Consider the following 20,660-nt stretch of genomic DNA (forward strand, 5'->3'; position numbering starts at 1 on the left):
TTATTTGTACATTGTCGATTACAACACTGTTAGAAATCATTCCTCATTTCCTTTGTCCATATCATAATAGTTCGATAAGAATTTCTTTGTTTTCAAAATAAGGTGTGTTGTTATCACAAGAAAAAAGAATTTAAATGCGATTTCATCAAACAAAATAATCTACCCTATTCATATTCATTTTAGATACCTTTTTCAATTAGTAGTTTAAAGTAACGGGTTAAAATTACAGGATAGGATACCTAGGGCTTCAGAATCAAATATCACGGTACATTCGAAGGCCCATCACCAATTAATTTGAAGTTTATTAACGACAATATAATTGAATTTTAATGAAATTGAAAGTAAATGTTGTTACCCTCAATTTGAAATACTTAACCCACAAACTTTTTTAATTTATCAATCAAATTTCGAACGTCAACCATAAAAACGATTTTTACGATCTGTAGAAAACACTTAAAACTTAAATTTTAACCCGACTGAAAAATACCATTTAACGATTGCAAAACATAAAAAAAAAATAGGATTTGTGGTTAAAAAAAAGACTTTATATGAATAACATGATATAGTTTTTAATGTTTTTGCCCTGAATTTTTTTCTTTATCTCCAAAGAGCCCATCTTGACCGACGTTTTTTTGGCTAAAATGCTTGGTCTGTTTTTTTGTTGTAACAAACAAAAAAATTTCCTCATATTTTTTGTAGATTTTTAGGCCTTGGATTGATCATTTTCGGTCTTTTTAAAAGTTATCATGAGGACGAAAAATTTCTCAGTTGTCGTCCTTCAAAAATAGGACCCTAGCCAGTGTCTATTGACAGTACTGTGTAGTAGCCAACTACGTAGTTGGCACTCCTCTGCTTATGTATCAGTGCGAAGACACTTCATTTTGAACCTCCGCAACTAGTCTGGGCAGGTGGTGAGGGACTGACTGTCTTAGAATTAATTTTCTGGAGTGCATCAAACTTTGGCTCACGGTCATACGCCCGTTTTTACAATGGTCTAGAGCCCAACCTCACTTCTAAAATAATAAAAAAAATATATATATGAAACATAAGGCCTTGGTGTGGTCTGGTTTTCTACGTAGACCAGTTTTCACTGTTGAAAAATTATAAGTATTTCCAATGCCACATGTAGTTTGGATTTGTTCAGATGGGGGATTTTTGGGGGGGGGGGGGGTAATTTATAAATAAATTGATAAATTTTATTTTATTTTTAAATATTTTGTTGTTAGTTTTACTCCGGTCATGTCCTTGCGGTGATTTTCCTTGCAGTACCTAAAAGTAACTATTTTACTTGGAAAGTCCAAAAAAACCACCACTAATTTTGGTTTTAAAATAGAATAAAGAAAATTTTTGGGAATTGTCAGAAAGCAATATTGGAATATCAATTAATAACTAAAATTTATCGAGGTCAGGGTGACCAGACCTCCTATATTTCCTATATTTTTAATGCCTTCCCATAAATTCCTGTATTTTCACCTATTTTCCTATAATTCCGCGATCTTTTGAAAATGATAATTTTTTAAGTACGTGTCATAGAACATGTTGTGAAAAAACTGCAACTTTCGAACAAAATCTTGAAATCCGTTCAGTGATCCAATAATTCAAGAAAGCAGTGTACAAAAAATTATCAATATTCTAGGTGATTCGAGTCAAAGTATACCGATATGCAGTAATTACCTTATTATTTTCCTATTCCTATATTTTCCAATAATTCGCTTATTTCTATTCCTATATTTTCCTATAATTCGCTTATTTCTATTCCTATATTTTCCCATAATTCGCCTCTAAAATTCCTATATAATTTTCAAAGCCTTTCCCTGGTCCGAGGTAAATTCGGGAAATTGTAATCGGAAAATATCGTGGCAACCCTGTAAAACTTATCGAGGGAAATTCGGGAAATTTTAATTTGAAAATATCGTGGCAACCCTGTAAAACTTATCGAGGGAAATTCGATAAATTTTAATTTGAAAATATCGTAGCAACCCTGTAAAAGTTATCGAGGGAGATTCGATAAATTTTAATCAGAAAATATCGTGGCAACCCTGTAAAAGTTATCGAGGGAGATTCGATAATTTTTAATCAGAAAATATCGTGGCAACCCTGTAAAAGTTATCGAGGGGAAATTCTGTAAATTTTAATCTGAAAATAATATGGCAACCCTGTAATATATATATTTTAAGGTAACACCTGAAAGTACTTAAAAGGGGGCCAATCCCATTTCCCGATAAGGCGTCATCTTCGCACAGAATACGCCTCGGAGCTGTTACCACCGATATCTGTCGATGAATATTATCTTCATCCTAAGTTCTCGCAGCAAATGGACGCTGGCTATTATCTAGAATTTGGCGCCCAAGTACCAGCTGTTGCCATTATGATAGTTATTACAATTCGTCGGAAAATACATAATGATTTTAAAACAGTGCAATTACATAACGACCCGCGTTACCATGTGTTTCTGGGAATTTTACTTAATGTCTTTTTAACTTCGCATGACTGGCTTTGTGACTAATAATATTATTTTCTGGTCTAATTTGTAGGGTTTTTTTGAGAATTGGTTTTTCAAAATTGTTTCGTCATGTGTGAATTGCCTAATTAGTAATTTATAATAACGAAAATTTTTAAATAACCCAATACTATTAATTCTATAATTCTTGGAATATATTAAGAATTAAGGTTTTTTTTTTAGAAATTAGATTTTAAGATTGTCATGTGTGAATCGCCTAATTAGTAATTTATTCATGGGGAATTTCCATAATAACCTAAAACTAATAAATTTATAATTCTAAGAATATATTATTGTGGTATTTAATATTGTCATGAGAGATCGAGTTATTTGCATAGATAAATTTTTATATACATTTAATATTTTACCTTTTTTAAATCATTAACTTCAGTAATTGAAATTAATTCGCCGAATTCATGAAATTGTCGCTGTGGCAGTATCAATTAAAAGCTAAAAAAATTACTAAGTAATTTAATTTAAGAATTAAAAATTTAGTTCCTCAATTAGTTCATTTATTTAATTTTGTGTAACCCAATTTAATTTTTTGAACCCCAAATTGACCACCCTAATCAGATTGGGTTCCAGGTCCCCCTACTCCAGTTAATAAAATATTTTCATATCTTAAGCAAGAGTAGAAATTTACAATATATTAATTTTAAAAGCAATATAAAATAATATTTTTGGCCAAAAGCCCCTCAATAAAATATAGATTTAAAAAATACTTTTAAAGTGGAAACTTTAAAAATCAACGAGGAAAATATGCAGAAAATTTTCCCAGTGTTATCGGTCGTTCAGTTTTCTCTAAAGATAACTCATTTTAAAATCTATGGCCACATTTATCGCGAATATATTTTGGAATTACGGCTTTTGAACTTTTACACGACTATCGTATTTAGCCCCATTTCGAAATATTGGGAAATGTTGCTTTTTATGACGTTTGTCAAATACAATGACGTGGTTTTAAAAAAATGATTTTCCTAGGACAGTTTTTCGTAATTTTTCGTTGGTCGTCAAGGCAAATTGGTTGTTTAAATACGTTTTAAGTTTGATTTAAATCCAAATAATTGATTTATAACACATATACAATATATTTATGAAAATGAATAAAAATAATTTGAGTAGCAATTTTAATTCCGAACAAACTAAATTACTGTAAGTAATAAGTAATTACATTTAATTTTAAATAAAATTAAATTTTTTTCAACTGCCTATTATACTTCAATGTATTTATGAAATTACATTTAAGATAATTATTTTAGTTTACATTACCAACGCCAATTCAGTGCGAAGTAGAAGTCACATTACTAGCAGTAAATACATTTAATTAAGATTATTAATTTATATTTCAGTTTACGTTTTGTAATTAATAATTTTACCTATTAAAAAGAATCATTTTGTTAAAATATAAAAAAATCAACAAGGCCATGATACAACTTGATTTTCATCATAATTGTTTATTGCCTGCCAAGGATGTTTATTTTAAAATATGTAGGCAATTTTATTTCCTCAGTAAAGCGGTTGGTTTAACATTATTTGGCACTAGTTGCTAGTTTCGCTGTAGAGAATGGTTCGAATGACGCCAAATTGTAGCTACTCATTAGGACGCCTCGCACACCATCCATCCACTGTTACCACAGCCACTTAAGAAACAGTATCCCTGAAGAAGTCGCTAACAGAAAAAGATGGCTTAGATTCCGATTTCAGTCAGTTACTTTTGTCAGGGCTACCAACGTTTAGTCACTTAAAAGGTCGGGTCGAAAAAAACGATCAAATTTTAATCGAATAATATGGCAAACCTGCATTTAAATATTTGGAAAATAATTTGTCAACCCCGCATTTAAAAATTGCGAAAATCTCATCCCTGCATTTAAATATTTTTAAAATCCTTAGTAAAAACTTTAAAAAGAACCAAATTATTTGATTTAAAATGTTTTTTTATTTTAAATTAATTTTTTTCTTGACAAATTGATTAAAAATTTGCGTGCTGCGGTAATGCAATCTATTTTTTTTAATTAATTTAATTTCAGGGTTGTCTGCGTAAATAAAGTTATTTTAAGTATAATAGGCGAATTATGTATAGAAACGTACCGAAGTAGGTTGTCTAGCAATGTCAATTCATTGCCAACTCGATTAAATTTAAATTATGCATTAGTAACTAAATTTAATAAAGATTAATTGAAATTTTAGCTAACATTATCGCTAAACTAAATTATACATTAAATATCCGATATAATTCAAATATCCAAAAAAAATAAAATAAATTAGTACTATTTGTAATTTAGTTGGTTCTGCATAGGCATTGCTGTAGACTACGTTTTTACTTTTTCGTAAAAACTTGATAAATCAATTCGATTGATTGAAAACTTACGTTCTGCCAATTTAAAAATTATCGTACGCGCAAGCTGAATTATCGAAAAATGCCTACTATATAGTACGCCGTTGAAAATATCGTACGTCCCTAAAATGAGCTCGAAATTATCGACGTGTACGATAATTATCGTACGTCCCTAAAATGAGCTCGAAATTATCGACATGTACGATAATTATCGCACGTCTGGCAACGCTGTTAAGTTACTACCAAAAATGGGGAAAAAGTTTGACCTTTTGTACCCCGAATGTGAAAATTTTCCATGTGAAATATATCTTGCCGATGCCTGAAAAAGCCCGTGTTTTTGAACCCTAAGCCGTTTCAATTTGAACTGCTTCTCGGAAAGGGTATTCGTCCAATTCCAAGGTCAGACTGCCTCGAGAAAAAATGCTTCGAAAGCCATTCTCAAGTCCGGGCGAGAAAATAAAACCCATAGCTATAATATGAAACATCCAAGGTCAGTCAACGGACCAGCGGGATGGGTTTCCAAAGGGTATTGTACTTTTCCCTACAAACCCGCGGCGTCTGGGACGGGACCCTACCGCACCCCCAGAGCGCCAAAATACCCCGTAGAACCAGAATGGTTTCGAGTGCGCCACTATTATTGATAAGATGTAGAAACCTAAAGAAATTCTTCCCATTTGGGCCGACCGACGATTATTCAAACCTTGGCACGGTTTCTGGTTATTATACCAGTGCCCCTACTTAAGTGTACCATATTTTTTTAATTTTTACCACCGTAGGTTATAGATAGATGTCGTTACTCTCGTTTTTTTTAAGGGGCAATACGGGTTTGGTCCCGCTTAAGGATGGAACGATTTTGTTTTTGGGGTCGTTGCTTTATCTTTTATTTAAGGAGGATTTGTAGGGCCCCATTTCCTGCCTGTAGGGCCCCGATACTCTTTTTACTATTCTGGTAATTGATAGATACTAGCACGAATATATGGTAAATCGGTGGCGGGAATTTCAAAATATACTCGCGTTATATAATTTTAAAAAATAGCGTCTGTCGCGTTATATTTCAAAGAATCATTGCGGGGTCGTACACGACCTGAAAAACCTGGAAAATTCAGGGAATTTGAAAATGTTTCCAAAAGGTCAGGGAATTTTAAAATGGTACAAAAATAAATCCGGCAAATTAATTTTTGAAAGATGTATTAAAAATACGTAATAAATATTTAAAAGATTTTACCTCAAAACAATAATTTAATCTACAAAAATGGTCAGGGAAATTTTGCAATTTGTTCAGGGAAAACCTGGAAATGTCAAGGAATTTAATTTCGGAAATTTTGTACCCACCCTGTCATTAATCAAATCAACATAGATAAGATTTAAAATCAGTTGTAATAATTTATTTTTAGTAATATAAGTGATGCATACCTAAATAATTCCTTTTGGCGAGTCCAGGGTAAGTATAGAATGGGTAACGTTGACGTACATTTGATGATGGTTTAGAAGCGTAATAACAAAAATTCGCTTTAATGAAGCTTAAAAATTATCTACATTAAATATTTCTTGATCAGTTTGAAATTTACGCAATAGGCATTTTTAAAATAGATTTATATAAAACGGGTAGAAACTTAGGAATTCCACAAAAAGTAGGTGATATTAGAAATTTTCGCCTCCGATTTACCGGATATTCGTCCAATATCATTCCGCCAAATGTACTAGATATTTTCTTAACCCGCAACTGAGTAAAGTTCTATGGTAAATAATGATTAATCACTTTCTTCAACGTTGAAATAATTTTTTTAATTAAAACGTAACCTTATAACTCAATTATAAGTTGCAGTAAATTCGTCAACTTTAAAAAAAATTAAATATGTAAAGTTAAAAACCGTATAATTTAAAGAGGTCAGGGAATTTTAATACAAAAATATTGTGACAACCCTGTTTTAAGGTTATTGGACTGATTTTGTACTCTTTTAAAGAAAAAGTTTAAAAGATTATTTTAGATTTATCTTTGATTTGTATCAAAAAGGTTTTCGATCGTGTTTCCTTCGGCGTTGCCAAAGGGCAAATTAAAGATGAAATTCAATGTCTTTTCCCGTCACGTTGACTGCCTTTAATATTGATTGATCGTTTGTCATAAATAATTATTACGTGACAAAGTAAACGAGACTTTTAGTCGCGCATTTAAGTTTTGACATTGAATATTAAATTTTGTTTTGAGATGGGTATTGTTCTCCCAAATCAATGTTACCTAAGTCTTATCTCAAGTAGTCGCTGTTTATTATTCATAAACAACCCCGGAGCAGCGTTGCCAGTTTATGAAAATAAAATTATAGTTATCGATTTTTGAAAAAATGTCTTATGCCAAAAATTGTACGCTAAATTTGAATTTGGCCAGAATATTAGCGTTAAATTTATTTATATTTCTGAGAAATAAAATTTTAATGTTTAAATCCAGTTAAGCAGGAATCTATACATCTACTTGGAATGCTTATCCAGCCGTATCGCGTATGGTAAGATAACGCTGACGCCTACGAGATTAAAAATCCCCTATGTAAAACCGGTGCTACTCCTAACTATGTAAAATGTAAGAATTACAGTAAACCATATTTTCCCTGATGTAATAGTTAATATTAATTATTTCACCCCGTGCAATTTGATATTCCGAATAGTCTTAGTCGATAATTCAAAATAACGGTCAAAAACGCCGTCGATCAGTTTAGTAAAATATTTTCGGCGGCGTAATCGTCGGCCATTTTCGGTATGGAGATACAGGCCGGAAGGCAGGCAATGCTGCCAACTCTCTCAAAATGTTTTCGTTTTCAAAACGAAAATTTTGCGGCGTAGCTATCGACTAAGACTATCGACTTGCAAGAAACCAACGGTAACCCGCGAAGCTACATGTGTCGAGCGAATAATTAGAATTTTATTTCGTAAAATATAAAAATACTAGTCGTCGGATGAAACGGAAATTTTCGCTTAACAACAAAAACAGCCGATTTAATTCAACCAAGTCTTTCCGTGAATTTTGTGAACGTCTTAAAAGTTCCTATAGTACGGAGTGTACCGTTGAAACGAGCCCGTAAACAAATTAAACGCATTATGATGATAATTTCCTATTGACGTATTCAACCCCAATCTACGGAAAATATTGAATACAAATAAAATATGATCAAAACACTTTCCCCGCAGTTGAGCGCGCGTTCGGGAACTGAACATTTTCGTTGGCCAAATCTCTTCCCCGGTTTTTGGCGCGTGAAGGCTGCCATGGTCGTTTTCGGCCTACAAAATGAACGACCCATATCCTTGGCACACATCGCCTTTTTAACCTGGATATCCACCGGGCTTAGCCCGTGTTGTCTCCGTCGGCTGGATGTCGGAACAAGTTGATTTTCAAAGAAATTCGCCTTTTTTCACGAGGAAATAATCATTTTTATTGTCTTCCTTTCAATTGTCCCGTCGTCGGGCTTTTATTTTTCGAAAGAAGGGGTGTCTTACGGTTCCTTTAGGGGTAACTGCAATTTTCAAAGGAACGAATTACTGTATGTTAGTTTTATTTGACTAACAGGGTTTAAATCACGATTTCGATAAAGTTATTTTTTAAAAAAATCATTGGTCAATATGTATTTCAAAAAGGCAAAAATAGGTTCTTTAAAAATTAAAATACTTAGAAAATCTCAGCAAAATAAAATATAAATAGTAATTAAATTTAATTAAGATTATTTATTTCAAGATTAGCTAATTGATAAAAGTAAAATTTCCGTTAATTATACAGTAAAAAAGCCATTAATTATATAAAACGGGAAGCCATACCTCTACTTGGAATGCTTATCGCGGCAGATTTTCGTCTCTATGTGGCTGACGGTTTTTTTGACGTCACTATGTCCAATTTACCGGAAAAGCCATTAAAACTAACTTTTAATATTAATTTTGTTTTAGTTTTAGATTTATTTAAATAGACCCAATTTGATGTAAACATTATTATAAAAATTATTTCTCAAAAATATAACTTTTGACTAAACTTAACACCAATATTCTGACCAAAATTAAAATTTCTTAGTTCTGTTTTAGTCAACATTTAAATAGACCTAACTCAGGAATCCATACCTCTACTTGGAACGCTTATCGCTACAGATTTTCGTCTCGATGTGGTTGACGGGTTTTTTGACGTCACTGTTAACTTAACCAACAACAACGTGAGAGGGGAGCGCGCGCAAAGGGGATTTTTTTCTCTCGTAGGCGGGGTCAAAGCCGTCAGTTTTAAAGAGCCAACCCTGTTGACTAGATTTAAAGTTTTAGTATTTTATCTCTTACCTTTCTACCAAAGATTTGTCAATTTAAACGCGTATTTTTTTTCAACACCCATTTAAAAAATCTTGAAATTTGTATACGCAAAATTCTTTAGAATATTGAAATTTTCCGGTTGAAATGCATATGATAGCTATGAAAATATACAAAAACGGTTTGTAGAAACACCAATTCATTGCAAATTAAATAAGTATTAATTAAATAGTTAATATGGATCGCAAAGTGTTAATCAAATAAATCAATAAAAAATCTGTTTAAAAAGCCAATTTAAATAAATGATATTATATTGAAAATATTCACAACCATTATAATGAATACCAATTAATTTAATCATTTAAAATTATAACTTTTAAATTGATTATTTAGTTCCAAAAGGTTCAATATTTTTAATTTTGCACCGGAATAACCACGTTTTAACGATGGTATTTATAAGATTTAAGTTAGCGGTAAATTATGGTTATTTAAAAACTATCTCTATCTATTATCTCTAAACATATCGTTTTCATTTAAATAACGCCACCTGGCGATAACTATTATTAGTAAAATATTAATGATATAATTCCTTGCAATTTGTCTGAACACCTCCGTGAAAGGAATACCTTGACTAGAAAGTAGAAACTAGTCCAATATCCAAAATAAACTCCATCGAGGATACAAAGAAAATTAGAAATTAACCCTTTTTATCTTGTTAAAAAACCGCACGAGGAAAAAAAGAGGCTTACGAAAAGGTCCTTTATTTAAGTCTAAATATAAAACCCACGTATAAAAAGGGGGACGACTCAGATCTGCAACCCGAGCTGTCTCAACAAAGGGTGTTCCCTGAGAATTCAAACCCTCAAATTTCTGACACCGTGCTTCAGGAAGTAACCGAAAAATATATATTTATTTATATATTTAGGATATAAAGGGTTAGTTTTTACGCGCAATCGCTATTGGGTGTGTGTAGGTGCTACTCGAACGTACAATGTAGTGCGCCGTTGTCACCGCCGCCGCCCTATTGTACGTACCTCTTCAAGCGTTAGAGCTAGGAGTAACAAACGCAAGGAGAACGCAGCTAGCCTTTAAACACGCTAACGCAGTGTTGTGTACAAATTTAATTGGACGAGCCTTTAAGTTGAACGTTTTACGGAAAGGGGGAAGACAATTTCCGAATTTTCCACTTCCGAAGGCAGCAGACGCTAAAACTGTACACAATAAAATGCACGACTTTTGACTTGTTGCGTTCTCCTTGTAGGGGGTGCTGTGTTTGTTGCTCCTAGGCTAGAGTTAAAATGGAAATTTATGCATCAGTCGATAGGAAATTACTTAACCTCAATATCCCAAAAATAAATTGAGGGCTGGATCAATTTTCACCTAGAAATCTACGTACTCTAAATTAATCTAGATTTCAACCATCGTTATTTTCATTAATTTTTAATTAAAATTAACGTTTAGTACGTTAATTTAGTTTTCTTGGAGCTCAGTTGTCTAGTGTCTGCGAAATTTAAAACCACTAGTAAAAAGTAGCGTTATTAAATTTTACATTTTAAAATTTGAGGAAAATATGCCCCAACAATTTAAGGGGTGCCCCCCCCCCCCCCCCCACAAAAACTAACTAACCAATTCGGAAATGTCAAAGGCTCATGTTGAAAATAGGTATTAAACGTTAAAAAAAATCAATAGCAATAATTTAAATCATCGATTTTTACATTAATCCTTACCTCTACTTGGAATGCTTAATGCTTATCCTGGCGTATCGCGTATGGTAAGATCACTCTGACGGCTTTGGCCCCGCCTACGAGAGAAAAAAATGTTGTTTGGTAATTTAACATAGTGACGTCATAAAAACCATCAACCAAATCGAGACGAAAATCTGCCGCGATAAGCATTCCTAGTAGACGTATGGATTCCTGATTTTTTTCTATTTAAAAAAAATCAATCCTGATTGTGCGTACTCCAATGCCCTGTGCCATATTGTTTGGACAAAACCTATCTTTTCGCGGTGGTGTAAAAGAGCTCACCCACATAGAACGCTGGTTTTCAGTTCCTATTCCAAGACGCTGGGTCTAACAGCAAAAGTTGTAGGTTTTTGGTACCGAACCATACGCTATTGTGCGCGAGGTTAAATGGTGCATTTAATTTGGAATCTACAACGAAATAGCTGCTTTTGAGAATGGTTGCAGATGGGGTCGTTGATAAACTGGGCAATTAATTCTTAGTCCCTTTTTTTCCGCCTACTTTTGTTTTTTCATGAATATTTTATGAGATGTTTTGTTCAATTTTTATTGTTTTAAAAAATGATTAGATGCTGGAGATTTGAGAACGGATTTAGGAAATGTACTCTTTGTTTTTTATGGTTGCTAGATTTTCTTAAATTGGGCAATTTTTAAATATTTGTTTTTTAATGTATTTTTATTTTTTTTTAGTTTTATTTTCCTGTTTCATAATTTTAAATAATATATTGGTATTTCCTACCTTGGTTGATTGAATCACGAATTGATATTCTGAATATCAATTATTTTTCTAATATTTAATAACACTTTTTCTGACTACATTTAAAAAATTTCTGTTTGTAATCTGTAATTTTTACCGAAAGTATATAATACATAAGTTACACTATTTAATTCAATATTTTTGAAATGATAGTGGTTTCAATGGATTTTTTAAATGAAAAAGGGTTTTTAATCGATTTTAAATGAAATCGAGTAATTATAATCGAATTATTTCAATTGATTTTTGTAAATTAAATCGAGTAATATCAATAGATTGGTTTATTGAAAAATTTGAAATCGAGTACTTCAAATCGATTGGTTTATTGAAATAGAGTACTTCAAATTGATTGGTTTATTGAAATCGGGTACTTCAAATTGATTGGTTTATTGAAATCGGGTACTTCAAATTGATTGGTTTATTGAAATCGGGTACTTCAAATTGATTGGTTTATTGAAATCGGGTACTTCAAATTGATTGGTTTATTGAAATCGGGTACTTCAAATCGATTGGTTTATTGAAATCGATTTAAACGAAATCGAGTACTTCAAATCGATTTTTTAAATGCAATCGAGTACTTCAAATCGATTTTTTAAATGCAATCGAGTACTTTCAATCGATTTTTTCAATGAAATCGAGTAATTTCAATGTTTGTTTCAATGCAATTAATTTATTCTAGCCATTCAGATCTAATTTGCCACAATAGCCCTTCGTAAATGTTTACTTCGACAACAAAATAATGAGGAGAACCTTTTAACCTATAAAGTAGTGCTCCTCTGAGCGAGGCTATGGGGCTATAATTAAAACAATTAACACCCAAACAAACGCCCGGAAATAAAACGAACATGTTTTGCCAAAATTTCGAGTTAGTCAAGGTCCCCTCCCCCCTTAAAATAAAGAAACTCTAACATGGACTGTTCACCAACAATGGTTGGCACGGTTACTTCTCTACTAGGCCTTACAAACAATCGCAGTTTGCAATTTACAACTTGAGCGCGTAGCAACTGCGATACCAAGGTTCCAGTATAAATAGTCAAGTTAACTTGAAACCAAAGGGGTAAAATCACGTTGCCATTGCCTAATATAGATAACGTCTCCTCGGCCATACCAACATTCGCGGGATAAGTAGACTTATAAATGTTTTAAACTAGGCCAAGGTTCTCGTTAAAAAGGGGGAAATATCTACATCTTTTGGCATGGATTTGCGCTGAACTAAGCTGAGACCTTGTTAGCGTTCGTACGACGTAAACGGTACCCCATTTTCAAGCTTGAACGTGTTGTGTTAGTCGACCCCGATATCAATTCGTAACGATAAAGGGTGGTAATTTGAGTTTTTTCTGTATTTTTAAAATTTGAATTTTTTTTCTACTTTAACTTATGAAGGCTTTTTTTTAAATTTACACGATTTTGTTGTTTATTATATTTTCTATATTATAAATTAAATATTTTAGTGGGTTTTCATTGAACTGAGATTTTTTAAATTTTGGAATATAATTTTATTAATTATTAAAAATGCGATTAAGTTAAATTTTTATTTGGGAAAGTATTTTGTTAAATTTTAAATTTACAAATTCGTTTCAAACATTTTATTTATTTTTATTAATTTTTATGCTTGTTTTTCATGATTGACGTCGAATACCTTAACTAAAATTTAATCTCAATTAAATGACGTGTACATTTTTTAAATTGCGGTGTATAATAGGTGATTTAAAATTTATTATTAAAAACCATTTTATTTTAAATTGAGCCAAATGTTTTATGCATATTTAAAAATATTACTTAAGAATTTACCATTTGATAGCTATACTATATTTTGCTATATTTCTCTGATACATTTCCTATAAATCCTTTAAAGGATTTCAAAACATTCTGTGGTCACCCTGTAAATATTTCAACGTACAGAAAAAATACGCTGATATTTTCGTTTTTAGATTTTCCAATTTTTAGATCAAATATTTCGAATTAATTTTCAGTCATTTCAATTTTCGATTTTTTTGTTGTAAATTGGACAATAAATTATATTCTTCCGAAGTGTTTAAAATTTTTATGACGAATATTTGAAAATTAGTTTTTATGTCAGTATCCCTTTAAAATTTGAAGAAATGTCGCTAGTATTAATGTATTAGGTTACGTAAGATTGAAACCACGGAATACAATACGGGTTAGATCATTAGGTCAGCAATTATACGCTTTATAAACCTCAATAACGGTGCTACAACCAATTGAATGATTTAACGTTTTATTCCCTAAAAAATATCTTTTGTTTATTAGTCACAATCCAATGCTTCCAAACACAAGTGTGTGTGTGTGTGCAGATGTAGGTTTTGAATCAAAGCGTTTCCGATTTGGCATAGTAACCTTATTTCCCAGTTACGTCAACCGCTATTTCCGATCGTAGTGTTTACCAAGGCTCGCTGCCGATAAAGTTTTCACCGTTGATTTTCCCATTGGAGCCAAGGCTTAGCGACGCCAAGAATTCCTTTATTTTATACTTATATAAATGCACTCTTGGCTACTGTGACAAATTGGGTATTCCGAGAACCGTTACCTGGTAGCGTCGTTGAAGGCAGGGGTAATGGTACGGCTACGGGTTCGTGTTCAGGCGGCTGTGTTGGGTAACGGCGTTCGTGGATTTTCATCCCAATAAGGTAGAATTTATTCCCAAACGTTGGCCTTTTTAGGGTGACCCGTATTTTTGCCTGGGTTCAATTTGGGTTGCCTTTAAGACGACGTGAGGTAATTTCCATAAACTTGTTAAAGGGAATATAACCTGCAAAGCAATCCTAATGGAAGACCCCTTCAATTTTTAAAATTTTCCAATTGTTTTACTGATGTTATAAATAAAATTTTAATTTACAGTATTTTCTGGTTTAAAAAGCTTTATATTTAAACTCAATTAATTTAATTATTTATTAATGCGAATTCTTCAAAAGTTTTTTGTTAGGTGACTGGCGTCGATAATTAATGTTAACGCCTCTGAGAAATAACAAATTAACCCTAAAAAATTATATGGTAAAATTTCCTTCGTTTATTAATTTTACTAAACCTTGTCCCTGAAAGTCCTGTATTTGCAAAATGTTAACCATGTATAATCTCATATCAGGCTATTTTTCCTGTAAGAAATTTAAATATTTAAAAATATTGAATTAAATATTACAAAAACCACAGTAATGTATTTTATTATTAAGAGCTAAAGTATAATTTTAAATTATGGAACAAATTTATTAACGACAACTTTTAAATCTCCTAAAACTGGTAAAGATTTAGTTTATTTTATCGTGACGAGGAAAATTTGCAAACTTCCAACTGATTTTTAATATTATTTTAAATTTGCCTTTTATATAATACGAAACCATCCTTACTTATCCTTAATTTAAAATTCGCCGTTTGGCAGGGTTGAATTTGATCTTTTCCGCCGTGGTTCGAAGCCAAAGTGAAAAAGATTGACGTCACGAGCAGCGAAGTCTATTTATATGATACTGTGCATACCCTCGAGCATTGATAGGAATCAAAGGTCTTATGCTAATGTGGAGTTACCTCTACCGTAGTTGTGCTTCTCGCGTTACTTTGGCCTGTATTTTTCTGTACATTAATTTGAGTCGCGTATCTAACAAGTATGCTCTTGATATAATTGAGTTTACTTTCGTTTTTAATTACGGGTTTTGATTAGATCTGTCTTTTATTTGATTAGTCGGCCGATAAGGATAAATGTATATATTTGATTGGACTAATCAGGTTTCGTGATTTACAAATATTTTAGTGAGATTTGTCATTGGTAAATTTGTGTTTTGTTTCTAATTTGGGATATGAAAATGATTTGCTTCGGAAATTGGAATCTTTTTTTTTTCAATTAAATTTTTTTTAATTGATATGGAGGCAAATTATGAAATTTATAAATTTTTTTGAAATCGAGGTTATATTTTTGAAATTAGGCAATCGAGGATACATTTTTGAAATTAGGCAATCGAGGATACATTTTTGAAGTAGGCAATCGAGGATACATTTTTGAAGTAGGCAATCGAGGATACATTTTTGAAGTAGGCAATCGAGGATACATTTTTGAAGTAGGCAATCGAGGATACATTTTTGAAGTAGGCAATCGAGGATACATTTTTGAAGTAGGCAATCGAGGATACATTTTTGAAGTAGGCAATCGAGGATACATTTTTGAAGTAGGCAATCGAGGATACATTTTTGAAGTAGGCAATCGAGGATACATTTTTGAAGTAGGCAATCGAGGATACATTTTTGAAGTAGGCAATCGAGGATACATTTTTGAAGTAGGCAATCGAGGATACATTTTTGAAGTAGGCAATCGAGGATACAATTTTGAAGTAGGCAATCGAGGATACAATTTTGAAGTAGGCAATCGAGGATACAATTTTGAAGTAGGCAATCGAGGATACAATTTTGAAGTAGGCAATCGAGGATACAATTTTGAAGTAGGCAATCGAGGATACAATTTTGAAGTAGGCAATCGAGGATACAATTTTGAAGTAGGCAATCGAGGATAGAATTTTGAAATTCGGCAATCGAGGATAGAATTTTGAAATTCGGCAATCGAGGATAGAATTTTGAAATTCGGCAATCGGAGATAGAATTTTGAAATTCGGCAATCACGGAGATAGAATTTTGAAATTCGGCAATCACGGAGATAGAATTTTGAAATTCGGCAATCACGGAGATAGAATTTTGAAATTCGGCAATCACGGAGATAGAATTTTGAAATTCGGCAATCACGGAGATAGAATTTTGAAATTCGGCAATCACGGAGATAGAATTTTGAAATTCGGCAATCACGGAGATAGAATTTTGAAATTCGGCAATCACGGAGATAGAATTTTGAAATTCGGCAATCACGGAGATAGAATTTTGAAATTCGGCAATCACGGAGATAGAATTTTGAAATTCGGCAATCACGGAGATAGAATTTTGAAATTCGGCAATCACGGAGATAGAATTTTGAAATTCGGCAATCACGGAGATAGAATTTTGAAATTCGGCAATCACGGAGATAGAATTTTGAAATTCGGCAATCACGGAGATAGAATTTTGAAATTCGGCAATCACGGAGATAGAATTTTGAAATTCGGCAATCACGGAGATAGAATTTTGAAATTCGGCAATCACGGAGATAGAATTTTGAAATTCGGCAATCACGGAGATAGAATTTTGAAATTCGGCAATCACGGAGATAGAATTTTGAAATTCGGCAATCACGGAGATAGAATTTTGAAATTCGGCAATCACGGAGATAGAATTTTGAAATTCGGCAATCACGGAGATAGAATTTTGAAATTCGGCAATCACGGAGATAGAATTTTGAAATTCGGCAATCACGGAGATAGAATTTTGAAATTCGGCAATCACGGAGATAGAATTTTGAAATTCGGCAATCACGGAGATAGAATTTTGAAATTCGGCAATCACGGAGATAGAATTTTGAAATTCGGCAATCACGGAGATAGAATTTTGAAATTCGGCAATCACGGAGATAGAATTTTGAAATTCGGCAATCACGGAGATAGAATTTTGAAATTCGGCAATCACGGAGATAGAATTTTGAAATTCGGCAATCACGGAGATAGAATTTTGAAATTCGGCAATCACGGAGATAGAATTTTGAAATTCGGCAATCACGGAGATAGAATTTTGAAATTCGGCAATCACGGAGATAGAATTTTGAAATTCGGCAATCACGGAGATAGAATTTTGAAATTCGGCAATCACGGAGATAGAATTTTGAAATTCGGCAATCACGGAGATAGAATTTTGAAATTCGGCAATCACGGAGATAGAATTTTGAAATTCGGCAATCACGGAGATAGAATTTTGAAATTCGGCAATCACGGAGATAGAATTTTGAAATTCGGCAATCACGGAGATAGAATTTTGAAATTCGGCAATCACGGAGATAGAATTTTGAAATTCGGCAATCACGGAGATAGAATTTTGAAATTCGGCAATCACGGAGATAGAATTTTGAAATTCGGCAATCACGGAGATAGAATTTTGAAATTCGGCAATCACGGAGATAGAATTTTGAAATTCGGCAATCACGGAGATAGAATTTTGAAATTCGGCAATCACGGAGATAGAATTTTGAAATTCGGCAATCACGGAGATAGAATTTTGAAATTCGGCAATCACGGAGATAGAATTTTGAAATTAGGCAATCACGGAGATAGAATTTTGAAATTAGAAAATGAAGAATGATAATAAATATGTTTATATATCTAATCAAGAAATTAAATAATTTTGAAAATTTGAGTTCAACAATTTTCGAAATTTTTTCCATTCTTGAAAACAGTTTTTATTTTAAAATAAAGGATTTTGTCTGCAGGATATTTCGATGTTGTTTCCTTAGAGCCGTTATTTTCGTACGTAGGATCTATGGCGGGGGGGGGGGTTCGCTTTTACCAAATGGTCTCCCCTGGTTCGTATCGATTTCGTCATTGTTGCAAAATAATCGGAAGAAATAACCTCCGCCATTGACAGCTGATGAGAAACCTGAATGCAAAGGCGCGCGTGGTCGCGACGGGCTCTCGCGGGGGTTAATCTTCCACTCAAGGACGCCGTTCCAAATCTACATTTTTGGGAGTTTCGTGTTTAAATCCTCCCCTATCTTTGGGTAAAACTACCGCTACATTGTGGGCCAAAATAATCAAAAATACCTTTGAGGGACTTGTTCCCAAAAAGTCACCGAATGTTAGAATAAATTAATATATGCTCATATTTTTATTCGTGACGCGCGAATGGTTATATAAAAGACAGACGTATTACAGAGCCTAGCCATCCTATAAGTCTTTAAAATGTCCTATAAAGTCCTATACGTTTTGAGTTAGTATGTTTAAAAAAAATGAAGAATTTTGTCCTATATAATCATGCACGGTAAAATGTTGTCCTGTGTACTCATATTTAATCAAACTACCTATATCACATGACGCGCAAAGGGGATTTTATCTCTCGTAGGCGGGGCCAGAGCCGTCAGTGATCTTACCACACGCGATACGCCAGGATAAGCATTCCTAGTAGAGGTATGGATTCCTGATCTATGACAAATTCTATGATTATCATCTATTTCCTTGAAAGTTTGGCTATTTTTTTTTAATTTAAATTTATGATAATAAAAGTAAAATGTAAAATAAAAATTTTGGCTTTAAATAGTCAGGGGAAGTCTTTTAAAATGGTCTGGGAATAGTTCGAATTTGAATCTGAAAATTTTGTGGCGACCCTGTTTAAATGTTTTATAATAAATCTAGTTCAAATTATTACCCTTTCGATTAGACTATGATGGAATATTTTTGGTACTAAATTTAAATATCCGAGGACTCGCTAAGCGCGGTGTGTTGAAAGCTAAAAAGAACCACAATGGTCTCGGTCGAAAACCCGAGAAGTATTTGTGTGAATGGGAGTACTTTGTACTCGTCCCTTTTACGAGCTGCGCCGTTAAGTACAAACAGCTTGGAAATCCTGTAGTCTCCGGGTGCCACGACCTCGAGTCCTTTAGACTGAAAACAAGCGAAGAAGAAAACTATCTCGAGAGTGTTGGCTCGCGGGGGAGAGAGATGACGCCAGTGATGGCCGCGATCCTCTCGTTTTGAGCGGAACTGAGCGGAAAAGAGCAATTTTCGTCGCTCAATAAAAACCCAAAGAGCAAGAGTGAAATATGATGAGCACAACTTTGGAAGCTCAAGAGTGAAATATGATGAGCACAACTTTGGAAGCTCAAGAGGGAAATATGATGAGCACAACTTTGGAAGCTCAAGATGGAAATATGATGAGCACAATTTTGGAAGCTCAAGAGTGAAATATGATGAGCACAATTTTGGAAGCTCAAGAGGGAAATATGATGAGCACAATTTTAAAAGCTCAAGAGGGAAATATGATGAGCGCAATTTTAAAAGCTCAAGAGTGAAATATGATGAGCACAATTTTAAAAGCTCAAGAGCGAAATATGATGAGCACAACTTTGGAAGCTCAAAAGAGCGAAATATGATGAGCACAACTTTGGAAGCTCAGAAGAGAGCGAAGTATGATTAGCACAACTTTGGAAGCTCAGAAGAGAGCGAAGTATGATTAGCACAACTTTGGAAGCTCAAGAGTTAAATATGATGAGCACAATTTTGGAAGCTCAAGAGTTAAATATGATGAGCACAATTTTGGAAGCTCAAGAGTTAAATATGATGAGCACAACTTTGGAAGCTCAAGAGTGAAATAAGATGAGCAATATTTTTGGAAACTCAAAAGATAGCGAATTATGATGAGTACAACTTTGGAAGCTCAAAGAGTGAAATATGATGAGCACAACTTTGGAAGCTCAAGAGTGAAATATGATGAGCACAACTTTGGAAGCTCAAAAGAGCGAAATATGATGAGCACAACTTTGGAAGCTCAGAAGAGAGCGAAGTATGATTAGCACAACTTTGGAAGCTCAGAAGAGAGCGAAGTATGATTAGCACAACTTTGGAAGCTCAAGAGTTAAATATGATGAGCACAATTTTGGAAGCTCAAGAGTTAAATATGATGAGCACAATTTTGGAAGCTCAAGAGTTAAATATGATGAGCACAACTTTGGAAGCTCAAGAGTGAAATAAGATGAGCAATATTTTTGGAAACTCAAAAGATAGCGAATTATGATGAGCACAACTTTGGAAGCTCAAAGAGTGAAATATGATGAGCACAACTTTGGAAGCTCAAGAGTGAAATATGATGAGCACAACTTTGGAAGCTCAAGAGTGAAATATGATGAGCACAACTTTGGAAGCTCAAGAGCGAAATATGACGAGCACAATTTTAGAAGCTCAAGAGAGCGCGAAATTAAATAAGCACAATTTTGGAAGCTCAAGAGAGCGAAATAAGATGAGCACAATTTTGGAAGCTCAAGAGAGCGAAATAAGATGAGCACAATTTTGGAAGCTCAAAAAAGCGAAATAAGCACAATTTTGGAAGCTCAAAAAAGCGAAATAAGCACAACTTTGGAAGCTCAAGAGCGAAATATGATGAGCACAATTTTGGAAGCTCAAGAGAGCGCGAAATTAAATAAGCACAACTTTGGAAGCT

At 33.2% G+C, this 20,660-nt stretch overlaps 1 protein-coding gene across 6 annotated transcripts in view; it reads left to right on the plus strand.

Moving 5' to 3' along the window:
* nmo (serine/threonine-protein kinase nemo) overlaps positions 1–20,660 on the plus strand; it is a 73,754-nt gene that overhangs the window by 663 nt on the left and 52,431 nt on the right. The window lies entirely within an intron of this gene.

This window comes from Leiobunum rupestre, chromosome 2, assembly GCF_980474605.1.
Source record: "Leiobunum rupestre chromosome 2, qqLeiRupe1.1.hap1, whole genome shotgun sequence".
Lineage (NCBI taxonomy): Eukaryota > Metazoa > Arthropoda > Arachnida > Opiliones > Sclerosomatidae > Leiobunum > Leiobunum rupestre.